At 42.8% G+C, this 19726-nt stretch overlaps 1 long non-coding RNA gene across 8 annotated transcripts in view; it reads left to right on the top strand.

The window, feature by feature from the left end:
- LOC310828072 overlaps window positions 1-19726 on the top strand; it is a 95175-nt gene that overhangs the window by 24548 nt on the left and 50901 nt on the right. For all 8 annotated transcript variants that reach the window (XR_014556605.1, XR_014556606.1, XR_014556607.1 and 5 more), the window contains 2 exons: window positions 13857-13935; window positions 17837-17986. This is a non-coding gene — a long non-coding RNA (uncharacterized lncRNA). The remainder of the gene's footprint in view (window positions 1-13856; window positions 13936-17836; window positions 17987-19726) is intronic.

Here is a 19726-nt window from a genome sequence, read left to right on the forward strand (position 1 = left end):
AGTGTCTCTCCAGTAAATACATGGAGCTTCCCCATGCCATTTCTCGCACACCATTCCCATGTCCACCATTTCTGTTAGTAGCCATGGGGATAGAATGTTTGAATACCACCTGTACACATATAGGTTAAGACATGGAGGTTAAAACTGTGTGGTTGATTTACTGTAATGTAGCTGCAATGCCAATGGAATACTGCTTGAAATCTATATCATGATGGGAAATTCAAGCTGCCCAAATTGTGTTTTTTGGACAGGATATAAATGATTCACAAAAATTAGTAAACTTTCAAAACAAGAAACACAAGAAGCTATTTAAATGTATTAAAAAGTTGGGTCCAGTGGAAAGGAGCACTGGAAAAAGAAGTGAAAAAATATCTATCCATGTGATATGAGGGCATGAGGACTAAGAGTGTTCCTAATGGGGTTGCCTGCAATGCAACAGCTACACCTAGCAGAGAAACTAGAATCTACATACAACACAAACAGTATACAGGCTTTCATGGGATGAAGCAATCTCTTGAGAAATTAAAAATCAAAGTATTGCCATCAGCCATTCATTTTGGTCTATCAGCATCCCAGCAATGCCCAATACCAAGTGAAAAATGAATTAACCAGAATGGGGAAAATGGGCGCTGACTACTAGACAGATGAGCCCACTGATTGGTGTGTAGAAATGATTGTTGTACTCAAACCCCAATCCTTATTTAATGCTCTTAAGCATTAAAAACATTTGTATAGAAAGACATAGGTTTTTAGCAATCAATCAAACCTTAGCTTAATTATCTGGAGTCAATACATTTTTGAAGCTCGATATTACAACAGCTGGCTGTGGGGCAAATCCTGCTTGCAAAAATAAAACAAATAGAAATAGAAATATAGGCCACTGTCCACTTTCCTCACTCACTTTTGAATTCACTGTTTCAGATGTCTCCCTTTTAGCCTATCTGGGTCCTTCAAAAAGAGAATTTATCAGATTGTGTCAGGGTCCATTGGCTTACTTTGGTTTTATTCATAGCAAAAATATAACATAACATGATAAGAGATTACATACATTTTGAAGACATTTAAGACAGCCTTGTGCAAACCTCATATGGTTTCCCAAACGGTTTTTCTATCTTATAGAGAAAGGAACAGATTTCCAGAGAAGCCCAAATCTAAGGCTGATTCCTCTTCCAAGGAGTAATTTGGTCTCTGAAACCTACATCAGCATGACCTTTATATTGTTTTGTTCATTGTTTATCGAGAAAGTTGGCACAGAGAAAGGGAAATATTGAATGATCAGAGCTCTGGTCATTGCTGGTTCTCAGAGAGAACTAGAAAGTGGAAGTTTAAGAAAGCAAGTGCTCCCTGTGTGCAGATTCTGAGAAGTTTGCTTTATAATGGATTTCTTTAATTGCATAGCATCATCAGCGCTCATAGCTCAAGTTGTGGCCATTTTAAATCCCAGATAGGTGTCATTTTCGTTCATACACAAACACACACACACAGACACACACACCCTTTAGTATTAGGCACACTGGGGCGGGGACTCTGTAGCTGGGCACACAATGGGTTTATTTAATTGCATAGCACCATTAGCGTTCATAGCTGTCTGCAGAGTACCAGAGGACAGATCCCTTTACCAAAGAGCATAACAGTTAAAATGTGATATTGGGGGAAGTACATATGAAAGTGAGGGAAACTGAGGCTGGGTAAACAGAGAAAGACCACATGGTTGCTTCTGTTGCAAGTACTTAGCACACTTCAAGACTGTCCAGACTATTTTGCAGTTGGGATTCAGTTATATAACAGCACATTCAATTAAAGTGGATTTGGAGCTGGTGAGCAACAAACCCCACTTCCAAAACAAAACAGGCTTATAGCAGTAAGGAATGTAATATTTCACACTAGAAAGTGTGAAATAACAATTGCTTGGTGTGACAACTAATAACTTCCCAACAAACTTTGTAAGAACAAATCAAATGCTCAATAAACAGGTTGTCCAGCAGCGACCCTGTACTTAGTTATCACCTAAGGCTGCGCTCCAAATACTACTTACCTGGACATAAGCCCCACTGAATTCAATATAGACATGACTTCAGTTGCAGTAGGGTATGGAGACTACTGGCTGAACCGAAGTCATCATGAAAGATGGCTTTTGAGGAGGGATTATTTTAAGGAAGAGTGATGGTATTGCACAGCTCTTCTGGTCTCAAGCAAATGGGACATGCTTCTACTTTAAAATAGTTGCAGTATATTTCCTTCTTTTCCGCTGAAAAGGGTTTGAAAGTCCCTGTGGCCTAATTTCTTAAGCAGCTGGCTGCTTGAGCAAAATATGATCGTTTAAAAGCCCTACTCCAGCTGTTAAGGAAGCCCCAGTAGCCAGTAATCCTCTTCATATTTTATGCTGATTTTTAAAATCAACTATTGCATAATGTTCCCTGTGCAAAGCAGTGGTTTTATTTTTGTCTTGCTTCCTTTAGGCTAATTTGATTTCCATCCCACTTATCCATTTTCCCTGCCCCTACGGTTCAATTAGTGTAATATAAGTTGGAAAGGTACTTCAAAGATCATGAATGGCCATGTACTGAAACAAGAAGCACAAGCCCCAGTGAGGTGAATGTTATTTGAGTTATAAACTGATTGTATGTATTTGTCATGGCCTTTGGCTAGTACAATAAATTGATTGATTGATTGATTGATTGATTGATTGAATGATACAATTTTAAATAAATAAATAAATAAATAAATAAAGAAGACATTGCTGGAGGGGAGGTATTTGCCTGGTACCAAAATGACCTCAAAGTAGGCACTAGTTGAGCCTCTTTGAGAAGGACATATGATAACCAGGGTGCCACTACTGAAAAGGCCCTTTCACCCTTAACTACCTACTGCACTTCACCTGGCAGGGGCACTCAGAGAATGGGGTCTGAAGATCTCAAGACCCTTTAGGTATCCTGATCCCAAGTTGTAAATGACATTCAGTTAGAGCTACAAATAGACTAGAAGTCAGTGGAGACGATTATATATACAAAACATATGATCTTCCACTCAGATACGGCTATTTGGACTCCTTTATATATCTGGCCAGCATTTTATGTAACTGTATTTCGACAACTACATATATGCAGACATGCAAGTCTCCTTCTTGATGCTTCCACTTTGTACACATAGTACACTTTAGTTTTGACAAGTCTTTGAGGTTAATTTATTTATGTATTCACAAATGTTTGTCTTTATATGGTTCGATGCATCCCAATTTTGAAGCTTCACTTTTGATGATATAACATTCTAGAAGAGCTGCATAGCACTATGTGAAGCACTGAAAGAAGATACAAAAAACAAGGCAAAGATCAAGGAGAAATGACTTTCTAAAAAGAGCTCAAATCTGAAAAGGAAACAGAATGGCTGTGATGCTCAAAAGCAAGAACAGCTGCAATTAAATCATGCAGTCCACATCTGTAAGAAGAAGAAAGTGTTCAATTCTTGGATCAAAAAGCCAGAACAGTGGTTCTGAAAGAGAAATTACAACTTACCACACATTACTAATTGTGGGTTTTTTGAGATTTTTCCCACGTGTCTCCACATTGCCACTAGTGTACATTTTCAGCAGGAAAAAGTAGCACCACAAGATGCTGTTCTCCTGAGACTGTACTTCAGAATACAAGAGGGAGATGATTTGTTTCCATATACAAAAAATAATAATCCAAACCATACGTGCAAGGAAAATTAGCATATCAGGAAAAAGTCTGTTTGAAGTCTTCTAACACTGTGACTTTCCATGGGGCAAGAGGGTTTTGCTGAGGATAAAATATCCCGTCATGTTGTTAACTACCTCAGCTCTGAAGTGGCACAGTTCTCAATGTGTATTTTAATTTAATTTAATTTGACTGACAGATTGGCCCCACATTCATCAGTCAAATGCACAACTCTAATATTCACAACTCTATTCACAACTCTAATATTAAATGCAACAATATCTCAAAATCTAGAGGTGTAAAGTGGCTTAAGGTGTGATATGGATTTGTGTGCCACTTGTTGACATTTTTCACGTTCGATTTGCTTGCTAATATTCCAAATTTCCTGTTCTCAGTCTCATCCCTCAGTTCTTCTTTTATTACCTCACTGCTGACTTAACGCCTTTCTCAACTGATCTTATGCTTAATGAAAGTTTATGAATCCATGACTGCATCACAGCAGAGGTCAAAATCACACAATTCCACGGTCATATAACTATCTAAAACTTAGCGAGGTAATCAGTACAGGTATCACTTCCAGAAGTGAAATCTGCAACCAAGGAGGTCACATCATAGATGGTCAGAAAAAGAAGAAAGGGTTTTCAATCTAGTTCTGGCTCGTATGAAGGGGAGTGGGTTTAACTAGTAAAGATAATTAAATGGTCAGTCTGTGAGCACTTGGAAAAGGATATTGTGATTACTAAGACCAGCTTGGGTTTCACAAAAACAATCCATGCTGGGTGAATCTCTCTCTCTCTCTCTCTCTCTCTCTCTCTCTCTCTCTCTCTCTCCCTCCCCCATGTTTCAAGCTTGGTGGATTGGGAGAATGCTGTGAATGTGCTGTATATTGAGTTCAGTAAGAATTTTGACAAAGTCCCCCATCATATTCTTATGGAGAAGCTGGTAAAATTTGGGCTAGATGAGGTAACTGTTAAGTGGATATTGACAAGCTGGATTGTGTACAGAGGAGGGTGGCTAAGACGATCAAGGGTCTGGAAACCACTATTTATGTGGAACAGTCAAGGGAGTTGGGTATGTTTAGGGCTCCAGGCTTGGAGTGTCTTATTTCTTGAACTGGAATGGCTCTCATTAGTGAGTAGATCTGACTCCACTCCAGTGGGAAACATATTGCCCTATTCCAGTGGTGGGGAACCTATGGCATTCCTGGTGTTTTTGAGTCCCAGTCAGTGTAACCAACAGTAAGGGTTGACATGAGCTCCTCCACTGCTGCACTCTTTACACATGACAGACAGATCTTGGATGACATATTGATTGGGATTCATAGGCATGTCAGTGGGATTTTTTACTTTCTTTTTTAAAGAGCAGATTCCCATGCCATCTACCAGGGGTAATCAACATGGTGTCATCCAGATGCTATTGTACTACATTGCCATCAAACCCAGCCAGAAAGACCAATGATCAAGAATAATGGGAATTGTAGTCTGACAACATCTGAAGGGCGTGTCTTATTTCTAGAAGTCCCCTCAGGTGGTTTGACATGTGGCACCGTGGGCTCCTGTTTAAGAAATGCCAACCCTTCAGTATGTGGAACAAGTAATGTTTTTTACATCCCAACCATTGGGGAAAATTCAACATGCAGAACAGGGATGGCTAACCTGTGGTTCTCTAGATTACAGCTCCCATAATCACTGGCCATGTTGATGAGAACTGAACTGAAGTCCAACGGGAACTGCAGGGCCACAGGTTCCCAATCCTTGATGTAAAATGTGTCCATAGGTTGTTAGAGGTTGCTATTTGAAAGTTTCAACTATTAATGTCACAAATACTCGTGGAGAGAATTAGACAAGGCATGTTGATATCAATATGAAAGGCATTTTTTGTACAAGCAAATCTTTTCCATTTGCAAGAACTTTCCAACCTCTTTCTGTGCAACCATGTAATGAGGGCAAGTTTCATTTCCACCACTCTGCAGAACTAAATGTCTTAAGAATGAAGTAGAATTAAGACAGGAATATCATTATGACAATAAATGTTAAGCTTTAAACCAGAAAAGCCTCCCCCCCTACACTACATAAAATATGAATGAATGTGACTTAAATTGGAAAATCATTCACTGTATTATACAAGTACCAAATAGGTTTGTATGTGGGAGGTAAATGAGTTGTAAATGAAAGAGCAAGCACATTGGGAATAAGGCAATGCTTTTCATGTTCCATGTTCCAAAAGTTCGAGAAGATCTTTCTTGAACTGTTCTTGTCCTTCACATGAGGAGGAAATATGCTGACTTTACAGAGCACAATCCTGCACGTTTACTTAGAAGTAAGTTCCACTGTATTTGGGTTCGGGGGGGGGGGCGTTATTTCCAAGTACATCTACATAGGATTGCAGTCTTAACCAAAGGGCAGGCATGCAGTTCTTATTATAGATTTCCAAGGGAGAAGATAGCATATGCGTATATATTATTTAATGCTTTGTTGTTGTTTAGTCGTTTAGTCGTGTCCGACTCTTCGTGACCCCATGGACCAGAGCACGCCAGGCACCTCTGTCCTCCGCTGCCTCCCGCAGTTTGGTAAAACTCATGCTGGTAAAGACTCTCCTCCCTGAAAGAGAGGGGAGTGGTTGTGGGCGGGAGCCCGAGCACCGCCCAGCAGGGGGGCATTTGCCCCCTGCCTCCAGCTCACCTGGCTGGTGCTCAGCCCCCTCCTGTGGCCACCCAACCAGGTGCCGCGGTGGGGGCGTGTTCAGCAGCCTTTTGCTGCAGCACTAGCCTCTCCCTGGCCTCATTCCTCATCGTCGTCCCGTGGCCCGTCGAGTGCGCTTTATGAATGGCCGAGTCATTTATCATGACCGTATCCGGATCGGCAACAAAGCCATGTACCGGAATGACGGAGTTCATCTAACAGACATTGGGAGTGACATCTGGTTGGACAGCGTCATTAGTAGCATTAGGGATTGGTTGCAGCTGTGAGGGTATTGGCGGCGAGCCCCTTTGTGGCTCGGGTGGCGGTTAGGCATTGGATTCATGTGTGTCAAGGGCTAGGTGTGGCCATCGCCTATGCTGTCTACCGTGGGTTATTCCGTTAAAGGAATCTGGCGGTCGTGTATTCCGTCCGATGCCTGCTTGGCGGGAGGCCATGGCACGACCCTCAGTGACATCAGGGGGTGAGCCTATAGTTGAATTAGCATCAACAGGCTCCACCTACTGTTGAATAAACCCACCTCCTATAGTCATCCAATGCCTAAGCCAATACCTTTTCACTGCTGTAATCAATAAAGTTGTGGCCTTTTCTTGCCCATTAACCTTATATCGTGTGTCCTTGTGTGTTTATTTCACATATTGGGGTCGGGCCCTCGATCCACAAAGACTCTCCTCCCTGGAAGAGAGGGGAGTGGTTGTGGGCAGGAGCCCGAGCTCCACCTCCTGGCCAGGGGCCATAGCCCCCGCCCCTCCTCACCTGGCTGGTGCCCACGCCCACCGGAGGCAGCCAGCCACGTGTCTCCAGGGGGCGTGTTTAGCAGCTTAATGCTGCGGGGCCGCTCCACCTCTTCCTCAGTCGTCGTCGTCCCGCAGCGAGTCACCCACCCTCCACTCCCATTTAGCTCAGGGTCTAGGTTTTTGGCCTTGCTATGGACCTTAGGTTGGTCGCCCCGGTTGTCTGGGGGGCCTGGTAGGAATTTTTCCATTTGGCATTAGGCTTTTTGGTTTTTTCGCCTACCTCGTAGCAATCGCAACCCCCCTAGAGCCGTAAGCCAATTTCTTACGGGCTGCTATCTCAAATACGCACAAAGCTTAGGTCAATCTGCTGGGCCAAGTTCGAGGCCCGCCTCTTTTCCGCAGCATATGCGATCGCCTTCATTGGTGCCTTGAGGGTTGGTGAAGTGGTAGCCGAGGTTAACGCAAGTGGGAGGAAGTGCAGTTGACCGAAACTAGCATGACTGTGCGCATACGTCAATCCAAAACAGACCAGGCAGGTATGGGTCCCCTCGTAAAAACTTACAGCTTCAGTGCAACGGGGCCCATGCCCGGTCAAAAGACACTAGATGGTACCTTTACCTCAGACTGCCCGGTCCTGGCCCACTCCTGGTTCACGAGGATGGGTCACCTTTGTTGAGACACCAATTCACAAGGGCACTCCGCAAAGTTATTGATGCCTGTGGTTTATCTTCCCAGGATTATGCGGCACACTCATTCAGGATTGGCACCGCCATAACAGCTGCATGCTTGGGCCTGCTGCCATCCAACAGCTGCCATCCTGACAGCCACCTGGAGTGCGAGCTTCCTGGTTTTCGTGACGAGGCATTGCTTATGCCATTGCTGAGAGGGAGAGTTGCCACGTTTGGCCCTCCTGACACCCACCTGGAGTGCGGGTTTCCTGGTTTTCGTGACGAGGCATTGCTTATGCCATTGCTGAGAGGGAGAGTTGCCACGTTTGGCCCTCCTGACACCCACCTGGAGTGCGGGTTTCCTGGTTTTCGTGACGAGGCATTGCTTATGCCATTGCTGAGAGGGAGTGTTGCCACGTTTGGCCCTCCTGACACCCACTTGGAGTGCGTGTTTCCTGGTTTTCGTCACGAGGCATTGCTTATGCCATTGCTGAGAGGGAGTGTTGCCACGTTTGGCCCTCCTGACACCCACCTGGAGTGCGTGTTTCCTGGTTTTCGTCACGAGGCATTGCTTATGCCATTGCTGAGGGAGAGTTGCTACGTTTGGCCCTCCTGACATACTTATCCTTCAATTAGGGGGAAATGACCTTGTTAACAGAAGAAGTGTGAACTTGTCGTGGCACATAAAGAGATTTGGATGAGGTGGCTGCCTTGTGTCCCGGAACAACGGTGTTCTGGTCCTCCTTCCTGAAGAGAATTGTGTGGCACGGTGTGCAGAACTGTATGGCAATTGAAAAACCCAGGAAACTCTTAAATCGTGCAATAGCCCGTTGGGTGCACTTTTTGTATGGCCGAGTCATTTATCATGACCGTATCCGGATCGGCAACCAAGCTTTATACCAGAATGACGGTGTCCACCTATCGAATCTGGGGAACAACATTTGGTTAGCTAGTGTCAGCAAAGCATCTGGGATTGGTTACAGCTTTGAGGGTATTGGCGGCGAGCCTTTCGGCTCGGGTGGCGGTTAGGCATTGGAATAATGTGTTGTGGTGTGTCGAAGTGCTAGGTGTGGCCATCGCCTATGCCTTCAATGTTTAGGGGTATTCCGTTAAAGGAATCTGGCGGTCGTGTATTCTGTCCGATGCCTGCTTGGCGGGAGGCCATGGCACGACCCTCGGTGACAGCAGGAGGTGAGCCTATAGTTGGATCAGCATCAACTGGCTCCACCTACTGGTGAATAAACCCACTTGTTTCGATCCAATGCCTAAGCCAGTGTTTCCCAACCTTTTTTGGGCAAAGGCACACTTGTTTCATGAAAAAAATCTCGAGGCACACCACCATTAGAAAATGTTTAAAAAATTAACTCTGTGCCTATATTGACTATATATAAAGTAACTCTCTTTAATAGGAATCAAATAAACACAAATAAAGTATTTTATAATTACTTTATTATGAAATAGTAAGTAAACAGAAATATGAAAAATTATAAAATACTTTATTCAGTGAACCTGTGAGGGCCCGCCCTTTGCGGCAGCCGATTGGCTGCCGCCGTGGGCAGTGAATATTAATGATGTATCATTTTTGTGCTTCATGCTGTGGCCACAGACATGTGATCTGATGGTGAATTTGGGGTGACCCAATGCAAAAATCCTGAGAATCCCTGTGGATCCATGTTTTGTAACCACGTTTTTGCACCATTGCAGCCCCAGGCAACAGTGGGTGTGTGATTTTGGGGGGGCAGGCTGTAGCCATGGACATGCTATGTGATCTGATGGTGAATTTGGGGTGACCCAATGCAAAGATCCTGAGGATCCATGTGGATCCATGTTTTGTAACCACATTTTTGCACCACTGCAGCCCCAGGCAACAGTGGGTGCGTGATTTTTGGAGGGCAGGCTGTAGCCATGGACATGCTATGTGATCTGTTGGTGAATTTGGGGTGACCCAATGCAAAGATCCTGAGGATCCATGTGGATCCATGCTTTTAAACCACATTTTAAGTGGGGAGGGAAGGAAAAACACAGAACGGACAAGGAGCACGAGAGGGGTGTGCAGAGAAGCAGCTGGCTAAGAATGCAGGAGAGGGGTATAACGGGGAGGGAGGAAAGGAAGGCAAAAGTTTTCCCTCACCTACTCACCCAAGCCAGCCAGCTCGCACGCTCTCTCTCTCTCTCCCCCTCCTGCCTGCTTGCCTGGAGGGGAGGGGCTTTCCCTGCTCTTTGTTCCATTTGAGCAAGCACAGCAAGGAAACAGAGGCGGGTGGGCAGTAAGACCCTGAGGCAAGTGCGGCTTGTGCTTGCTCAGCAGCTTCTTCACGGTGCTCCGCGGAACGGTGTTCTTCATCCCGCCGGCGGCGGCTCCCTCTCTTTCCTCTCAAGCAGAGCGGCCTTCCTGCTCCAGCCGCGCCTGCGCCTGAGGAGTTTCGAATCTGCCGCCGCGCGCAGGGTGACGTCACGGCCGCCGCCGGGCCAATCCGCCTGCTCGGCCCCGCCTCCCTTCTTCTCGCCTCCCTCACGAGAGGAAGCGCCTCCCTCGCGCACGGCGGATGCAGCCTGAGCAGAGTCCCCTCTCGCTTAGAGCAGTGTTTCCCAAGCGGCACACGAGGCAACGTCTCGCGGCACACTAGTGTGCCGCGGAACACCGGTTGGGAAACACTGGCCTAAGCCAATACCTTTTCATTGCTGTAATCAATAAAGTTGTGGCCTTTTCTAGCCCACTAACCTTATATCACGTGTCCTTGTGTCTTCATTTCACTTCGCGGGGTCGGGTCCTCGAACCACAACCTCGAAAACACTATCCAACCGTCTCGTCCTCTGTCGTCCCCTTCTCCTTGTGCCCTCCATCTTTCCCAACATCAGGGTCTTCTCCAGGGAGTCTTCTCATGAGGTGGCCAAAGTACAGGAGCCTCAGCTTCAGGATCTGTCCTTCCAGTGAGCACTCAGGGCTGATTTCCTTAAGAATGGATAGGTTTGATCTTCTTGCAGTCCATGGGACTCTCAAGAGTCTCCTCCAGCACCATAATTCAAAAGCATCAATTCTTCGGCGATCAGCCTTCTTTATGGTCCAGCTGTCACTTCCATACATCACTACTGGGAAAACCATGGCTTTAACGATACGGACCTTTGTTGGCAAGGTGATGTCTCTGCTTTTTAAGATGCTGTATTTAATGCCAACATGGTATAAATGAAGGTGTGAAGGGCCATATTCTCCACACAGTAGCTTCCCTGGAGTAGGGATGATGGGAAACCTCCAGTCCTATATATGCTGTTGGACTACAACTCCTTCATAATTGGGCCATGCTGGCTGGGACTCATGGGAGGTGTAGTTCAACAGCATCTAGAGGACTGGAGGTTCCCCACCCCTGCCCTTGAGTCATCTCCTTTTTATCTCAATAAAAATGTCAGTTTCATATGAATTTATTGCCATGTCTACTTTGATATGCAACACTGCATGGCATGGTACTTCTTTGCAAGCTCAATAACACCCAACATACATTTATGGAAGCAACAATAACACCAGAAATGGGTGCACAGTGTAGGCTGTTGCAAAAACATGCAGTAACAGGCACTAGTGAATTACATTTTTTGTTGTATTGAAGGCATCAAGATCCTTGCAACTAGGATGGTCCTTGGAGATAATTCAGTGATTTGTGTAGCATGAGTAAGGGTAGCCACCACAAGGGGCTTCATAAGGTCTTATGTTTGCTACCCATGGCATTATGTTATTATATAAATACTGCTCAGTAGGGTTTCTTTTTGCTTTTTTAAACCTCCAAGGTACCAAATGACTTCAAGATGCTAAATGTCTTATTGCCTCTTGAAAAATGAATGAATAAATCAACAAGAAAAATAGTTTCAAAGAGTCTTTTGGCTCTAAAGATAGTTTTAGTTCTATGTATAAAGTTAATATTTCATGGTACTCAGCAGTGATGTTGAAGTAAAACACATTTATCCTTTGAGGAGATCCCTAGCTGATCAGTCACTTGCAGACGAGCCATGAGGCAAGGTCCGTGGATGCCAACGGCAAGCCTGACATTGAGGCAAGATGCTTCTAGAATGGATGGGCATTAAACTTTCATTTAAAAACACCACCACACATATACATATTCAGTTGAGGCATATGGTTCTAAATAGGCCCAGCAACAGCAGCTGGCCAGGTTGGGCACTGGCTCAGGGCCTTAGAGGTCCAGAGGAAGATGTGAACCAGCCATGCAGTCACTTCCCGCCCTCCTTGCTGAGGCCTCAGACAGCTGTTTTAGTAGTGAATGAGTGGCAGTGACTGTTTTGAATGGGAGCCAAACTTGGTTCCCATTCACAGTGGCCATCTCTCCCTTTCCATCTTAATTTATCCAAAATGTAATGCCCAGGTCTATAGATCTGTTAAATCTTTTCATAGACCTACAGGCCTAGATGTTGCATTTTGGATTTACCCAAAATTGGTGTGTGCATTTAGGATAAATTAAAATAGCATGTGGTCACCACAGACGGGAACAGAGTTTGACCCTCATTTAAAAATGGCCCCAGCACTGACCCACTGCTTAAAAAAGCTGCCCAGGGGTTCAGCAAAGCTTGGTGAGTGGTGTTGCTTGTAGCCTTGGCAGCAACAGCAGTGGCAGAAGAAGAAAAATACCATGCATTGGGGGTATATGTTGGGGATGCCACCCATTGGCAGTACCCTGAAGTCTGACCCCAGCCCTGATTTTAAGCCACTGCTAGCCCATGCTCTGAATAATTTGTCTGGAGATCTGATAGGCCTGTCTCTGGGCTGGTTCATCATACCTCTGACTACTGGATGCTCCAAATACTGGAAGCAATTCTTAACTTCCTACATGTTTAATATTCGTGTAAATCCCACTCAATTCATGGGAATAGAGAGGATGTTCAGAACTGAGCTGCAGCTAGACTGTTTTCTTTGACTGCTTCTGCCCACCCCATTTCTCCTTCTGATGTCTGCTGTATTTCTTCCTTTGCCCATTTGAATAAATCCATCTCAGAGGTCTCATGCCTTTGCTTTGATGCACCTGTCAACACTGTTTTCTTCCCGAGGGTGTCATAATGCAAATCAGACGGTATTACAGCGTGACTAATGCATTGGTGCATTCCTGAGTGTGCTGCACTCCATTTCTTCCATCACTGCTTATTAGGTGAGCGCTGATAATGTTTTCAGCCTGACACACTTAATGATAAATGGAGCTTTTATTACCATCAGTGGAGGCATGCTTATTTTCAAGGTGCTTCACCTTCATAAATTAATAAGCTTCACTGCAGTTATTATAATAAAAGCGGTGGATATTTCTTTAGCATTTCCTGAATAAAATACACATCTATCTACATGTTCCCAAATACCTCCTCCTCCAGTCCCCATGTTATTGATTTTCGGAGTCCAGTTCAAAGTTCTGATGTTGAATGTACATCCTTCCATGGCTCAATGCTTGAAGGATTTCTACTGCCCAGACCCTGAGATTCCACAAAGGGAGGGAGAAGATTTCCTGTATGGTGTTCTCTGCTGGCACAACCCCATATGTGGACTTCAAAGGCACCTTAATTAAGAGTACTACAAGGCATGGAACAGGAAACCCATGAATCTCCAAATGAAGGAAACTCACTGCTCACAAAGTTCACTATAAAGAAAGGGGGAAAAGGACACAGGATTAGCCTCCTGGTGTCATGCCCCAGCTAATGATGTTATACTTACAAACAACTCAGCGGAAGCCCCTGACACAATACTGTACTAGTGTTTCAACCTACTGTTCACAAAGTTGTTTCTTGCAACGGCAATAGCAGGAGCAGAAGTTATGGTGATTCCACAGCGCATCCTAGCAAACTTTTCAAAACAAAAATTACAGTAACAGGAAAATAGAAGCAAACCTTTGGGTGGATTTTCTTATGGTAAGTTATCAGAATGACAGTTTCGACTATGTTTACTCCTTATAAAGCCAGCCAGCCAGCCATAAGCTACAACAGAAGATAAGTAAACAATTAAGAATAATTACAAAGAAAATAATATTTACAATAGCATGCAATCTTATTTATTTACCACATTATGAGCAAGTAATAAACTGTTTTGGGCTTTTGCAGGTGCCAAAGTAAATCTTACAAGAAGCCAAGACGAAATCAGTTCCATGCAACTCAGACCAACTGGCTTTCCCCTCAAGAGGTGAGTCTAAACATTTAGTTCTGATCACAGAGAAGACTGGGCAATGTAATTATTAATGTGGTACATCCTCCACAGAGCCACTGCCACAAGAACAGAATCCCAAATCCTAAGATATTACTGTTCTAGCAGATCTATAGGGCTGAGGTGCCAGTTATAATTAATAGAGAATTATACTAATAGATGCAAACAAATGAGATAAATAGAGCTTTGGGACGATGAAGCAGTGTCTCCTGTGTTCTACAGGCTGCATTGCCAACATGGCTGTTTCCATTATCTGCTCTGTCTGCTGCAGATAAATTAGAAGCAAGCAATAATCCACAAATCAATAATATACTAGGCTAGACTGCACTATCTTCAGAAGAAAAGAAGTGCCATGATCATTTTTCCCAACCACAGGATAACCCCCAAAATGATACCGAAAAGGTATGATCATGAAAACTATAGAGTGGAGAGTTTTTCGAAAGAGCTGCTCATTTATCTTTTAGAAGGGTCTTTAATTCTGATTTTTCATTAAACTGATGCAGTATTTTTCTTTTCTTTTTTTAAAGCAGGGGGCAGGGACCGAGAAGGAGAAGTTACAGAATACTCTAGATTTTGGGCTCTTAGCCCTTTGCTTAACAATATTTCAAAGCTTTACAGATCAATTGTATGCGCACAATGGAGAGTTGATAAAGAGAGCATTAATTGTTGCACACTGAACAAGTGAATATGAGCACAACAATGGCAAACCAAGAGGCTGGTAGAATTAAGCAGACATTTTTAAAAGCACTGAGTCTCTTTCAATGCAAACTTTTTTGCTTAAAGAATATTTACAACATTGTTATTTTCCCTTCATGAGCAAAGAAATCAAGCATGAATTATGGCCAACTTTGAAGGGCAACTTTGTATCCCATCTTCCAAATGCTGGTACAAAAAGTCAGACTCACAAGCAAAAGGAAGACTCTAAATGCCACCATAAAAAACCCAAATAGATTTTCAACAGCAAGTCAAACTGAGATAGTGGAAGTAATTAAGAGTGTCTGCAGAGTAAGCAATTTGCCTGGGAGGAAATAACATCCGCTACATATTATTTGCATACAATATGGGGAACATGCTAATTTCTTTGTAAGCAGTCATGTTTTCAGCTTTGGTATACTGTCAGACACTAAATGATATAGACGTATATGAATGCTGACCCAGCAAATATTAAGGTATTCATTTACTAAAGTAAGGTAGAAGTTGGGATAAAGGTGGGTTGTAGTTCTTATTTTCCTGCTGAATTAAAGCCACCCCATGAGTCCATGACAGAGAAGGCGACTCAGATTCAGATCTTTCATACTGAAGCCCAGCAGTCATTCTTTTCTGAATCACATTGGTTCTCATTGCTACTTCATGGCTACCAAGTACATTGCATACATCCCAATTTTCCCGAGACTAATTACAGGAGTAGCATTGTACAGACAAGGGGAGAAAACCAACACTTAGGCTCACAAACAAACAACCTACTCTTGATGTACCCCAAAGCTCATTCTTGCAAGCCAGCTGCAAAACTTGTACTTGATATTTTCCTCTTCACTGGTTGCATTTGTAAGTTCCGAACTGTTTCTCTCCAACCCACAAACACACATTTGCAAGTAAGTGGGGTGTTCCCAGTAGCTAGTAGCTTCTAGTCATCAAAACCCATCCATGCTCATTCAAGTAACCATCTAGCCATCAATGCAAGTGGAAATAATATCGTCAGACATAAACTATGCAAAAACCTAGCAAAAATGTCATTTTGCCCATCCAAACAGGATGCCTGCAACAATATTTTCAGGCCCACACTTGCTTTCTCATTGTGCTGTGAGTACCAAAATGGAAACCATACATATTTAAATGACCGAGCAATCCATAATAAAATGTAGTCTTCTCAATTAATAATGTCACAGCCTCTTGAGCTCAGCAGCAACTTCACAAAGCACTTCTCTGCCATGCACAAATAGACACACAGACACGAGAGAGACTCTTATACACAAAAGGAGAGTAGCAAGGGCTCTTTACTTAAAAGTACACTGAAGCTTGAATTTTGTGCATTGAATTTGAGAAGCTTTGTCAAAACTGAGATTGGATTCCCTCGTTGTAGACACCCTTTGTCTAGAATCAAACAAGTTAATAAACTAAGATAGATGAAATATATTGTCTGCATAAAGAGCCTCCATCTTTAAATAAAAGAACCATAATTTTCTCAACACCTAGCTAAATGATGCATTAAACTATTTAAAAATATACACATTTAGTAATATTAATACCACAAGTTAAATTATAGCTGTACTTATGCTTGGTGATACCCATGAGACATATTTAAGCCTAAATTACTGCCTGCATTTCCTTTGCTGAGTACTGTGTTCTTTAAAAAAAACAACAACCCACAAACACCCATATTATCAGTACTCTCACGCATACATGCATTATTTTATTTATATTTTATTTATATTCCACTGTTCAAACCATGCTCAAGGCAGCGTACAGCATGAAAATATGATACATAACTACCACATAAGACAAGTAGTCATAAACAATAATAAAAAACTAAAAAAATACACAGAGAAACTGAACAGTTTCCACCTAAATCACAAAAAGATCTAAAATAAGGATACAGAAAACCAACAACAACAAACCCCCACCAAACACACCAACCCAAAAAGCGGGAGTCAGTCAGGGCCCAGCCCCACCAGGCCAGGTGGAAAAAGGCCTGCAAAACAGGGAGCAGGACTGACAGCCAATATGCTCTCAGAAATACGAGAACTGTCTCTTTTAGCTAATAGACTGCTGACTTTGAGGCACTAAATATGCTTTATATTGAGCACATACTTGATGGATGGGATGATTGAATACCTCAGAAAAAAACCCCATGACTTTAATCAAATTCTGTCAATGAGGTAGTGGACACCTTGTATACATTTTTCTTAACAGATCTGTGACCACATAATAAAATTTGAACTTGTTTGATTTGATACTAAAGCTTGTATCAACACACCCTTGTTTATTCTGCATCCAGTGCACACCCACTGCTGGTTTGGGAAGTGATGTACACACACCTTTAGCCACAATTAATCTCTATCCTGTATCTATATTTTTTAAAAATAAAATACAACTTTTTCAGACGTTTCTCCACAACAACTTTGATGCAAATTTGGTATCGGGGGGGTGGGGTGGGCAACCTAGCTGCATTTTTATCCGGTAGAGTTATTCTTCCGATCCTGGAGTTGTTCTGGATTGCTCTCCAAAACCATGAACCCAGTTGATTTGCTGGCTACTGATACCTGCCGACTGCTGTTGTTTTAATGACCTTGCCTGAAAAAGCCATTTCCTTACTGCTATTCCTAGCAGAATATTATTATGTGTATGGTAGTTCCTTGCACATAAGAGTGTGGCCAACTAAGTTCTACACTGAGTAGAGCCACTGAAGTGAACAGACCTAAGTTAGTCATGTCCATTAATTTTAATTGGTCTACTCAGAGTATGACAAATGTTGAATACTGCCCCACAATCTATTATTTTCCACTCCCTTTCAGCTTTCTGATGGTATTTCTCATGACATGCACCATGCTGGTGAAACAGCTAAACTGGTAGAGGACAGATGTTCCAGATCCCACGCTGGCAAACATCTGGCTCATTCTGATAGAAATCTCTCTCTATAATATATATAATTCAGTTGAGTTAACCCACTACAACAGAACAAGGCTGTGCAGACAACATAACAGATTCAAAGTCATGATGTATTAGTTTTGAAAGGTTTTCAGACTGGTGTTTTGGATATTTTTTTTTTAGACCATTCTTTTGTCTACAAAATGTTTGCTGCTCGTAAAGCATCATTTCCCCTTCCCTGCCTCCTCATACAAGAACTAAGTGGATTAATGAGTGTTTTCCCTTTATTTACCAGACAAAAATCCATGTTCTTTAATAACGGAATGTAAGGAAGATTTATGGACTACTCTGAGCTTCCTTTTGAGCAGCCAGTTCAACAATGACTCATTCATGAAGAATCTTCTTTCACAGGCTGGAGTGTGCTATGCTGTGCATCTATGTAGAGGTAATTCCAAAACAGAATTTCACATTTTCATTGTCATAGCAAATGAACCCAAGAAAAATGTATGCTCATTGTAAAATAAAATGCCCCACCTTTCATGGAGAAAGAGAGCCAGCATGGCATAGTGGTTAGAGTGTTGGGCTATGACCTGAGAGACCAGGGTTCAAATCCTCACTTGGCCAGGAAGCTCAATGCATGACTTTGCACCAGTCACATACTCTCAGCCCAACCTACCTCACAGTGTTGTTGAAAGAATAAAATGGGGAGAATGATGTAAGCTTCCTTGAGCTCCATGGAAGAAAGGTGAGATACAAATATGATGATGAAGAAGCAGAAGAAGAAGATAGTTCTGTTTACAGTTTATGGGGGACATTCTGACAAGTTTTTTGGGGTGGGAAGAATTTAAAAGGGAGAGTTGTTGTTGCTGATGCTGCTGTTGCTGTTGTTGTTAAAATGGAGTTTGGCTGCCACCACAAGTTTTGCTTGGCCACCATTTTCCCCCAGACAATACCTCTGGAACAGAACATAGCATCATTCAAGGTGAGGGAATCTTTGATCCACTGATAGGAGGATTGTCACAGCAACCAAGTACTTTTAAGCAAGCAGACAAGGGTCTGCTTACCCGTTGCATTTTTAGCTGTACATAATAGGTGTGTGCTTCAGAATTTGATGTGCAGAGAAGGTCTTAATATTACTAATTAAAATCTAGTACATCAGTGCACAGCAAAAAGTCTTTAATCATACACTAACTGGGCTGGGGAAGCAGAGAGAGTGTAGGCAACGTCTATTAAAATATAAACATTGTGCTCATGAAGCAACTGATTGCGAGAGCAATGGCTAGAAAGAAATGCAAAACACTTTTATTGTTTTCAAAACAATAGAAAATGGGGTGTTTTTCAGATTTTTTCCACCATTCAAAATTGCAACTGGGTGACTATGTTGTCTGAAGTGTTATGTAGATCCAGTGCTTTTATCTAAAAAAAATGTTTAGGGGTACTCTCATTTCCCTACTGCCCCTCAATGAGGCCAAACTTAGATTCACAAAATGTTTAGGGGTATGCGTACCCCTGTGTGTGCCCCCCAGAAAAAAGCACAGTGTACATCTTCAGTGTTTGGGCATTGATCCCACTGAGGGACCAGAGCTTATTTTCTGGTTCTGTACTGAGACCATAACAACTTAAGCAGGAAAAGGTGCAGTACTTGCTTTCTGTATCTGGAGTGAGGGTATCTGTGTGCTAGGTTCAGCAACATCAGAGCATTTTCCAGCCATTAGCTGATGGTGCCATCTCTGCATACATAATATGGTCCTCATCAGTGACCAACATCCTAATTCATGAATGATGACAGAATTTTCAAGGGCTCTGTGAGTGCGTCTGTGGGTGTTTTTACAACTATTGTTTGCTGCTGATTCAACTTGTAGACGTACACAAATGTGTTACTGCGTTAGCCCTGTTGCAGAGGTCAACCAGCATGAGAGTGAGTGTCACAAAATCGATCAAAAATACTTCTGATCAACTTAACAGGTGTCTCCATTTAAATCAGGCAACTATTTTTTACTTCTGATGTAAGAACTGATAAAAGCTATAGGTGGCAGATTATTGGAGGGGAAAAACTTTTCTCTCAGCCAGGAGGGAACCTCTTTTTTTAAGATAATGCCTGCTTCAGCACAGGCAGGCATCAGCTAAAAAGGCCAAATAACACTTTTTTTCTTCAAAACTATTGTTTTATTCACATACAGGTGTA

This window comes from Podarcis gaigeae (assembly GCF_964106915.1).
Source record: "Podarcis gaigeae genome assembly, chromosome: 12".
NCBI classification, from domain to species: domain Eukaryota; kingdom Metazoa; phylum Chordata; class Lepidosauria; order Squamata; family Lacertidae; genus Podarcis; species Podarcis gaigeae.